This window comes from Hetaerina americana, unplaced genomic scaffold (assembly GCF_022747635.1).
Source record: "Hetaerina americana unplaced genomic scaffold, ioHetAmer1.1.p SCAF_7, whole genome shotgun sequence".
NCBI lineage: Eukaryota > Metazoa > Arthropoda > Insecta > Odonata > Calopterygidae > Hetaerina > Hetaerina americana.
In genome coordinates, this window is record NW_027287316.1 from 57,929,125 (window position 1) to 57,940,720 (window position 11,596).

General features: G+C 39.0%; 1 non-coding gene across 1 annotated transcript; it reads right to left on the minus strand.

The window, feature by feature from the left end:
• Positions 1-11,140: 11,140 nt before the first annotated feature.
• On the minus strand, positions 11,141-11,212 carry TRNAE-CUC (transfer RNA glutamic acid (anticodon CUC)). Its single transcript has one exon. It is a non-coding gene; the product is annotated as a tRNA-Glu (tRNA).
• Between the last annotated feature and the right edge of the window lie 384 nt (positions 11,213-11,596).

Genomic DNA, 11,596 nt, shown 5'->3' on the forward strand with positions numbered 1-11,596 from the left:
ATGCATGAACGGCTTTTGGTTATGCAATACTTTTTTTGCCTGACGACCCAGAGGTCATGGGTTCGATTACCACCAAGGTGGGTTTTCCTACCTATGCTTGAGTGTTTGCAATTGTCTTTAGTGAAATGTTCAGAGGTTAGGTAGGAGAAGGGACCTTAAAGTTTCAATCCCACCCTTAATAAAGTTGTTAATTAAAAATAAAATAAACACGTCTCTTGTGAGATATCTTATTCATAATTATTGCTAGAATCGTGAAATTTTATAAATTGGGGTGGTGAACTACGCTTTAAAGTTGATCGTAGTGTTACCCAGTCGTAAAAAAAGTTATCATCGCGGGAGTACTCGGCTACGTAGGTAATCTTTGCAATCCGTCATGAACGAAAAATCTGGCGCATGGGTTTTTAAGAGAGCTGAGGGATTAATTGATATTTTTATTGGATTATTTGATATTACTTTGACATTTTGCGGAGTATTTCAGAGAGCTCTTTTAACATGAAGAAAGGCTACAGAAACTAGGTGTCCAGAGAAAACATTGACGCTTAAAATGGCACAATGATCGCTCAAGCTATTCGATACAATGGATGTTAGTATACGAATTTTTCCAAAAGAATATTATGATGCTGAGCCTTACGTTCCGGTTGAATAAATTTGGAAAATATGTGCAGAGAGATCCTCTCCATCTGGTCATAACCGGTTAATTTTTTTGGATCAGAAAAAGTTTTGCGAATCATAAACCATCTATCAGGCGTGGTGGCTATCTCTTCCTCCCGAACATGCCTGACTCCGTTGGCAGAGATCTCAAAAAGAGTTCCCTCCTCGTTACACTCCTGGGTGGCCGTTTTCTTAGAAATAAGCCTCGGGGACGAGTAGAATCAACGAAATGAAATGGGAAATGCTTTTTATCGAGTCCTCCTAGTTTCGTGCATCTTTTGGAAACATTGGGGGAAAGCGTCGTCTTGCTCACCGGTGGACGATTTTGTGCACCGTTGCAAAAACTGTAAGAATGCACAAATTATCGCAATCTGTGGCTCCGAGTTCCGGCGAGGCCTGAAGAGCGCGGCGGCGTAATGGCTCCAAACGAGCGAACTGGTTTTAAGAAAGAGGAGTCAGCTCACTGCTTTAGGCGTGGTGCGGTGGAAGAAGTCCGCGTTGGTCCTGATGAGGGCTAAGTGAGGCGAGTCTCGCGTTTTTATTTTCTTGTTTTTTTTTTCTTTAAGCACAAAGAGGCAAAGTGCTAATTTCATTCGTTCTACGAAAATAAGTTTATTCATAAGCGGAGAGAATCGTGTCATAAATCGTCAATCATCACTCGAGGGGTGTCTTAGAAGACAATCCATAAAATTCATTGATTGGAATCGAAGCAACCGTTTCATTCGCATGGATAATTCGGATTAAAGCAACGGACAATGATTAATAACCAGATAGAGAAATAGATTCCGCAGTAGTTCGTGTAAATGAAGAACAGGTAAAACAGTTCACTTATTTTGGAAAAAGATGGGCAAAGTATTCGCAATAATAAAAAAAATATGTGCTAGATAAAGAAGTTTTTAGAAAGGTGCCGGAATTGATGACACGCACCTTAAGAATAGATATGAAGACAAGTAGTGAAAACTAATGTAAAGCGTAGTTTTATAAGTTTCGGAAATTTTATCTTCAAGGCAGGAGGATAAGCGTAGATTGGAGACACTTGAGATTTGAGTGGTATGAGATAGGGAGACGGATTTAGGGGGACATTAGGGGGAGAAGGTAGGACAATTGGATGCAAGAGATGATACTGAGAGGCAAAGGAGGCTTCAAACGGTAATCTAGAGGAGAATTTTGGGAAAGAGCAGTAGAGGGAGGAATAGAATAGGCATTTTGGGTCAAATTAAGGGAGGTTAAAAATGTGCAGATCTAAAGAGTGAGTTATTGTAATATGGGGTTCAGGTATATTTGAAGTCATGATAGGGACTAGGAGTACAGTGTAGTTTAGTGCCAGGGTCAATCAAAAATCTACCATAATCAAGTAGATCGCTACTAATAATAATAAAATAGGGGTTAGTTCTCTTGGGGAAAACCGGGTAAATTGAAAAAATATTCAAAGAACTATGGAAGATGAGGCAAAAGTTACTAATATTAATAGTATCTCGATCATTTAAATCCACGTCGTTACAGGACGCCTCGGTAGCATAATTGATGGAAGCACTCCGTCGGAAAATACGAGTATCCAGGTTTGTTTCTAGCTAAAGTTTCTAGCTGTTTCTTTGTCAAGCTAAATGATTTTTGCATCGTAAAATTTCTGCATTTCTATTTGTAATTTTATTCGTTACTAATGTCGATAAATGCTCTAAGTAAAGTCAAAATGTGTGTGAGAATGCGAAAATAATGGACCCTACCGAATATTGGGGAGAGCTATTGTTTTTTCACGATTTTTATACCATCGTCCCCGAGTGATTCAGCTGATTATATATGTAATTTCTTAATTTACTTGTGTATTTTGTCATTGATTGATATCAGGTATCGAAAAGTCATCGGTTACCTCACAATTAATTTTGAGTTACTTCCGTTCTTAATCTTTCCCACTGCAGTCGCCAACACATTTGTATTAGGTCAGAAAATTGTTTTCTGAGAGCCATGAGTGATTACAACTAACTACGGCAATCGTTTCACCAGGCGAACGTAATTCCGTCCGAAAATTTTCCCGACGCATAATCAATTTTCGTCATCTGCAACGGTTTATAAACTTTGCAATTATTTTCACCTTCGTCGTCGCCAATAATACCATTTTCACACTCTCGGTGATTGAGCACTTGGGTATCAAATACATGAGAATCGATGGTGTGCAAAGCCTCGGATGTCATTTACCCAATTTCATCAATCTCAATTAAATGTGCGAACCGATATCACCTTTCACTTTGGTTCCTCCGTGGGTGATCCATCATCAAAATGATACGCAAAAATTTGCCCTCCCAATTCCTTCGCCATTTCTCGTTCATCACGGATCCGCGCTTGGGTTGCCGTGGACCATTGCGCCATTCACTTTTTTCCACGCAGAATGATTTATCCATTACTTTCGACGAATGTGATGCTGATAACTCTGCTCCATTTCACGAATAAAGTTTCTTGGCTGCGAATTGAAAAATTGCTCGTCGAGTGTTATTTATCAAACTTATGTGTCTTCATGTATCTTTAAAAACATCTATTGGGATTGCTTTCGTTGTTTTAAATGCGTTGAATAGTATCTAATTTGAGCATTGTATATTAAAACACAATGGAGCTCACTTGCCCAGCTTGAATATTGTATGAAATGTTAGGAAAGAACGATACGAGTTTTAGTACTGAGCCAATATCTTCTTCCATACATTACTCTGCTCCATACAACCTCTGCTTGCAAATCGCTGAAGGACTGGAAATAGTTATGGCACCATATTGAATAATGAAAAAGAAACGTTTTAGTGGCTAGTCCTCGTATTTACCCAAATTATTTTGCAATCATATGCATCGCCTTATGAAGTTTGAGTTATCTAGTAAGTGAGTGGAAATGAATGACATTGAATCGTATGGTATTTACCTGTGGTGGTAAGATGATATTTGTTTGGATGCAAATGGCGCAATCTTGAGATTTACAAAAATAGCAGTACAGTTCGTTTTCTTGGTCAACGCAGTATGAGTTAGAGAACAATTAAGGAAATTATATCGATTGGAGTTGAGTTCATGGCCGTTATTACCTTTCTCGTAATGGGAGGAAACCAACCATTAGAACCAAAGTTTCTTATCCCATACGATTAACCCAGTAATAATACCAATTAGAATGATTTATTAACTACTCCAAAATAGTAGTCTCAATACAGTGGTAAAGTATCCATATATTTGGATTTTAGAGATATTTTCATCCAAAGACTAGAAAAAGTAGTTTAAAATTCTTCTCTAGCAAATGTAATATATTATGGGGAAGAGATTTCTGGGACAGAACGTGTTGAGTCTTGAAAGGTGACTTGTGCGTTGCGAGTAGCGTCCTAAGTGACTCCCTCCAGTGACTCATTGATTTTTTGTGACAAAAAAGTGTTCCTCCACTGACATTCATTGTCATTGAGACTTAAGCCTACGGTGACAGTGCAATATCAAGACACGTTACCTCAAAAGGGCTTGCGCCATACAATAACGCACGGAAAGTGTCGACGGAAGAGAAGGCTGGCGGATGAATGATTATTGGTTGTAGCTATGTGGTATGTACGACAATTTTTTGTCAAATGCAGAGAAATACTGTGTCACGCTACTAGCTAGTTATTAAATAAAATCGAAGATAAAAATGTAAATAAAACATGAAATAAAAAAGATGATCCCAAACTTTCAATGATTTTCTTTTTATTATCTTACATGCGCAGCTTATTTTCCGACTCCACCCCCTACGTTGGCAACCAAAAGGATGATGCGGAAAATTTCTTTACATTGAGACTGTTCGTGGAGTGAATAGGCTAGCGGGTCAGGTCAAGGCGAAACACTTATTCAAGACAGTTCAGACCGAGGTTGAGGTCACGCCCGGCCCAGTGAGTCCCGAGCGGCGGCGGATCTGGCAGAAGGGCGGAGTGAAGGGGTGATTGCCCCCCAAAGGCCTCCGAGATAACTACAAATTTTTCCGGACACCGCTGGGTACAGTAAAAATGCCTGGGTGGATTGCAAGTTAACTACAAGCCTGGTTCTGTTCCTGTCAGGTAAGAAACCGAGCTGGTGAATTTAATTAATTGCCTCAACGTGAGAAACCAGAACGATCCGCCTCCCAGTGTATAAATAAATTTGCATCCTTAATAATAAGCGTCTCAGGTATAATGTGTGGCTTGTTATATATTTTAATGCTTTAGTAAGTCGGCTTCAATAAATATTTTCTTTTTTAATTACGGGCGTTGGTTCAGTCGCGGAAGTGGGTTTACGAATTGGCTAAACATTGAATAGAAAGCCCAGATGGAAAAAGTGTGGCCACTGCATTCATATCTTTGTACTGATACGTATTCAGAGATCACGTCGCGGCTTTAAGTAATATTTTCATAGGTTTTTAAGGTGTAGTGCTGTCAGCCGTCAGTCATGCATTACTACTTTAGCTACAAATCACGTCACGGAATGTGCTAAGAAAAGAGATCGGTATGCATGGAGCTCGTAGAAGTAGTAATTACGGGAGACGGATGACTGCTGAGGTCACATAAACCCTTAGGGATGGGTGGGTGATATGGGGGCTGGTAGGCAGGAAGGTGTTATTGCGCAGAGTGAAGGAGGAGGGTTAGCAGGCGTGGACATAAGCTTCCTCTCAACGAAAGGCGTCAAAGTTACAAAGTTTAACAACTCCTCAGATGGACGAGGCATTCCGCTTTTAATATCCTATTTCAGTACTGTATAAAAGGCGCCACCCAGGGATCTGAATACCACTTTAATATCGAGCACCACCACGACATGTGAATGTACTTATTACGAAACTTTTAAATCGATTTATTTCTTGAAAAAATGCTCTTTTTTCCATTTTTGCATCTCATGGCATTTGAAAGCGAGGAGCAAGCCTGTGCTCAAGGAGAGATGGGAAAATAATAGACGCTATTTCACTGGAAAACTCTCGGACGCAACTTTCCGTCATAGCCGTCCAGAATCGGTTCCGCCTGGTTGCCTCTAATGGTTATTTTCCCTGGATGGAGAGGTGCCGAGTAAAACGGAGACCTTTATTGTTCATGTCAACGCTGACCTTCCCCTCAAAATAAAGGCGATGAGATGCGAGATTCAAAAAGAGTAGACAACTCTTCACTCGCAAGGAATGGGTCGAAAGGCTTTACAATAGGCTTCCTAGTGTTAGATAATCCAGGATAGCAGACAACACATCAAACCTAGTCCAAAGTGTAGCGCGGCCTCTGTTCATAGGGATTTCAACATCGCTGCTCCTCTTTCGAACAGCGCTCGCGTCGTGAGCTTTCGTGAGGGGAAACATTTACATTTTCGTGTCCTGTGAAGAGCAATGGACCACCCATGGCCATCCACGTAGTGTGAGGAGGATATAAGGATAGGAGCAGAAGAGAGATCATCCAGCCCCACCACGGTTCGAGACAAACACCCGACTCCAGCGCGCCAACGGAACTGCCGGTCGCCCTGACGTTTACGGGGCAATTTCGTGATATGTGCGCCATTGGCCGTTCGCGGAGAGGCGGTCGAGGAGTCAGTCCCCTGGCGCGCGGGAGAACTTGTTGTCGTTGCCCCTCCCCTCTCCGCTCCGACCATCTTGCGCGCCGCAGGAATGGGCAGACGAAGAAGTCATTGCGTTCGACGGGGATTGTCCGCTTTTTCCATTCCACCCCTCCCCATTCACGCGAAGGGGGGGGGGAAGATGGGGCACCCCCTGAACTGCCACTCCTCCCCATTAAACTCTTTCATTTTTAAATCCCCCCACTGCCCACCAGAGTCAAGCACCACCACAGATGCCGCTCACCCCGGGAGAGCTCACACCTCGGGCGGAATCGGGTGAAGTAAAAAAACATGAAACAAATTGCCTTGGCATTGTGGATGGTGATGAAGGGGTGAGAGGGTGGGGGTTCTGGCTAAAGGGGGGAGAGGTTTGGGTAGGGGAGCGGCGTAAAAGATTGAGTCTAATAGATTGTCACTACCTACATCTGCGTTCCCCGGATAGCTCTAAAAACAGACATTATGCCAGCCGCATCATAGATGAGATATTGGAAAAGATACCATTTCGTCACCTTTTAATGGAAGACTATTGCATCTATGGCTCACATGGCACAGAGCTGTTCTGCTTCTCGGAGCAAGGGGATTATGTACTTGATTTTTTGGAGTAAAATTTTATCTTCTCGGCCTAGTTCTTGACGCTCTAAGTATCCGTCATTTGTAAAAAATAATAGAATTAATATAATTTTTCCCCATGAGTATGTCGTGCCCGAAACTTAGTTCGTTGACACAATTTTTGGCGTGGGTGAGTCAAGTGTACCTATAACCATTAGGTGATTCTAGTGAGTAACGCACGAACCGATGCAGTGTATGTTAATTTAAGGATGCCTGACAATGACGCTATTAATTTTCTTTCCATCTCTGAATTTATCTCATTTTGTGCTTATTTATAATTAGGTTAACTGTCAAAAAATTTTTTTTACAAATTTTTACTCCTCTTAACGTTAAAATGTTGGTACATTGCATGTTTATTTATCATGGTGATATCCATTTTTTTGTAAAATGCCTGATTTTCGTTAAGGAAGGTGCAGCGGTTGAACGAATAAACAGACATTAGTGCACATTGCAGATAATAAAATTATCCAGAGTTCTCCGACGTTAGAATTAATGTTTTCACACGAATAAAATATGTCAATACCTATACTAAAAATGATGGAATAAAGAAACGGTTTCATTCCGTGTTGGTAAGGTATGTTAAGCGTAGAATTTATATACGTCTTTGAGAGATTTTTGGAAGTGTAATGGAAGTAGCGAGATAATTTCATTGAAGAACAAGGAAATTAATCCAAATTTACGGTAAGAAAGTAATTATTTTGGTTGCTAGTAAAATAATCGGGTTGAAGAAACCTTCTACCTTGGTATTGAAGAGAACAATTCATACTGAAGCTTATTCTGAGAAAATGAAGTCCTCTTTTACTCTACACTCCGGGAGGATAGTTAAGCACACGTAAGTGGAAATCATTTACGATTACCCTTTATCCCGCTCCTTTTCGGAATAGGTTGAGTAAAAAACATAGGCTAATTTTAATTATTTCAGGAACCTCACTCCATTTTGCTCATTTTTTCCCTACCTCAATGCCATGCTTCTTTTGCCTCTGTAACATTCATATTTGTTTTTTACATGCCTCGGTATTCCTGAAACATCTAATGTCATTCTTTATTATTCTTGATCGTCTTCTCGACCACATTCACCCATGGCGACCCTTTTCTCTCAAACCAATCGCTCTTTTTTCATTGGTGTATCTGTTTTACGTATAGATTATACTTCACTGTCTCAAACAAATTAGTTTTTAAACTTCTCATCTAAATATAACACCGTACAGCAATACTTTGTGCATCACGGGTATTGATGAAAAGTAACTACTGAAGTGCTAATTATATAAATATATTTTTCACTAATAATTTAGACAAAAACAATGACAGTTAAGATCACCAAGTTTTCATTTGTGATGAATGAAACTTGCATTGGTTTGTTTTGCTCATACCAGGGTTCTACAAAATCAATTCCAAAGTTGCCATATTTGAAAAAAGTATTGGTGATTTTTATCCCATCCCAATCTCAGATATTCACGCTCCAGTAAGGGTATGCAAAGTGCGTTTAATATGTTATTAAAATCTAGTCCTGTGCTATATATTTAATTTATGAAACAAAGATACAAGCAATACATATATAATCACATATACATTAAGGGTCGCTGTAGTCCAGTGGGTAGAGCGTTGGACTGCTGACCAGAGGGTCCCGGGTTCGAATCTCGGGCACAGGCAACCCCCCTACCCTGATGTGTGAATTTTCAAACGCCGTATAGGGCTGGGTGATCTCTACCATTACCTACTAAACCGACTTTCGGGTTGATTACTGTGTTTTTATACATTACATATATAATACATCAATATATTTAGTGCTTGGAACTATCTAAGATGACTTCATTTATTTATTCCGATATTTTTAAGCCGTGTGGCCCACTAAGAGCGTTATGAAAACATTCTTACAACTGGATGCAATGCTCATGGTTCCATTTTTACGCAGAGGTTATAATCTTTCGTTCATCCTCTAACTCAAAAAAATTGTGTTATTAGAGTCAATGTAATGACGAAATAATTCATCTGCATGCACGAAGCGGTGTTTTTTATGTTACTTCATTGACCGAGATTTTTTTTGACCGTTATAAAGCGTTGGTATGATATGATGTGGTAGTCATCGCGTCCATGCCCCCCAGGCGTGCTGTGTAGCGGTGAACCATTAGGGTTATCAGTCGTACGTCTCTTTCTAGTTCGACCGAACCGCTTGAGGAAGTGAATACAATTACGGTTCTTTTATGTGAAAGTAAAACGTCAGTAGTAACAGATGTTTTCATGTAGTATATTCGACACCAAAATTTCCATAGTTTTCATTAATTCTTATTATGCTAGAAAATCGATAGGTGAGGATATATATAATTTTTATAATGAAACGAGTTCCGTAAAGCTAGACTCATAAATAATTCGTTCGTAAATTTCGCAAGAACACTTAAATCGTTTACTGATACCTAAGGGCATTTGTGTTTGTGTGAATCGTTTATACCACTTTTATTTGGTTGCATTTAGATATGGGTATTTCAAATTGTTTCTAAACATAGTTGCTACGTATTCTGCTTACCTAATCTTGGATATTCGATGAACAAACTTAAAAAAAGATCTGCTTTTCCTGCCAAATGTCATTTATGTCACTTGGTATACTCAGTGGTTGAACTTTATTTAGTTTAGTTAATACTAGGGGATATAATTCAATTTAGTGAATTAATATGGGGTAATGCCGTGACATATTAATGGTGATTTCAATAAGGACGTTATATAGGTTGGATATATTGGAAGGAGGAACGTGAGGATAATTGAAAATAAATATGTAGGTGATAGAAATAAGTCGATACAACAGTAGATCGATGTATTTCGACTGTTCTGTTCTACGGTAACAACCGGTGATCCCAACCCATTGCAAACCGTAGAATACCCAATATGTTATCACACCAAGTGCTCGGAGGTATGCGCATTAGTCCGGCTGATTGGACAGTCGAGTGTCAATCTTCTTTTTGCCAATCCGCCTCTGCTTGTATTCGGAATTTGAAAACTAGTACAGCTAAGGGCAGCCAACGTTTTATCGGAGATTTTTCTTTATTCGATTCTTGAGTCGTATCTTCGACGGAAGTTATCGGTGATCCGATATCAGTTTTAGTTGGAGCAAACGGAAAAGTGGGACCGTCGTCTAAGATATAATTGCCAACCTGATGATGATACAGTGTATCGAAACCATGGTCGGCAATAAAGTTTTAACTGTGGAAAATTGCAACGAAGTTTTCATTAATTGCCAACCAATGATCATCGATCGCTTGGCGGAATTGAACCGAAGAAGCTCAACCGAAGTTGACAATTTTTTAAAATTTCTTTCTGGTTCCGGATGTAATTTGTTTAGGAGTGACCGCTCCTGCTTTCTTTGACTAGAAAACTCTATAAATCAAATTCTAAATTCCTATTACGTTGTATGTGCGTGGAGGCGAATGTCTTTATCACTAAAGAATGAGCTCAGTACACGTTTCAATGGTTAGAAATATCACTCGTCACAATTGACATTTTCTTGTCCCATGATATCATTTGAAAATATGTGATTTCACTTGTATTTCCCGGTATTCTTGGGTATATTCTTGATAAGTAATACGCGTGTATAAATTAATTACCAAAGACACTTGTTAACTTGGGAATTCCGTGGCTAAATTAAAAGAATGCTAAGATATGCAGTTTAAGGATAGATCTGTTGGAAGAATCCTTAATTAAGACAGAGGTTATAGCACTTTTTCAGCTTATAAATATTTATTACAAGGCACAAGGTTCGATTCAATGTGATGAAAGCTCAATCAATCGAACCTCGCGTAGCGTAATAAATCTATAAATAGTGATGAAGTTCAACTATTTCCATCTACATTACAAAAGAAAAATAGTAAAGTTTTTTATACTATCTAAAAGGCAGTCATTGATTAGGACAAATGATGCAATGTAAATACTAGAAAAAAAAGAATATAATGCGTATTATAATTGGAGTACAGTTATTTATCGTTTAGAATTGTAGAGAAGTTTTCAATCTATTGACAGATGACAACGTTTAGCGTGAAACATGTACAAAATTTAGACTTTCATCAATTTCTAATTGATAATTATGGTCAATGCGCATTATTATACCATTTATCTAATACGAAAATTGTTCCTAAATTTTTATCGATCTACGGTAGATTCATATATTTTTTTAAACGGTTTAGTTTTGAGAAAATAGAGTATTTGGCTAATATCCGGCCAAACATATTTGAAGATAAGATGGTATCAAAGGAACCAAGAGAATGAATAAGAAGTGTATTTATTTATTTTCAAACATAATACATATGCAGCAGTAGCTGCCAGTCTACAGTGAAAAAATATAACAAAATACTTCCGGTACCGGGAATCGAACCCGGGCCTCCCGGGTGAGAGCCGGGTATCCTAACCACTAGACAATACCGGACATGATATCTGAAGAATTTCACATTGTATTCTATTTAACGCTAAGGGAGGAGCAATGGAAAAAGAGGCAGGGCTATTATTACGAAGCTCTGCCATAAGTTGATGATGAAGTAATCCCACTGTTAAGTTAGCGAGTAGAAAAAATATTGGTATTATCATTTTTTGCAGTGAGCTATCGAATTCTTGTATTCCGCAATGAAATCTTTGACCAACCTCTTCCCCTTCTCAGCCTATTATTGTATCGTAGTATGTCCTAGCAAATTCATTTGGGGAGATTTTTCCCTTCCATTTCAGGAATAAATACGACGTTGTCTAAGTTTTTGGAAGGTTAACTGTCGATATTTTGTACCGAGAACCTACCGTCCATGTAATAGCTTGGAATTTT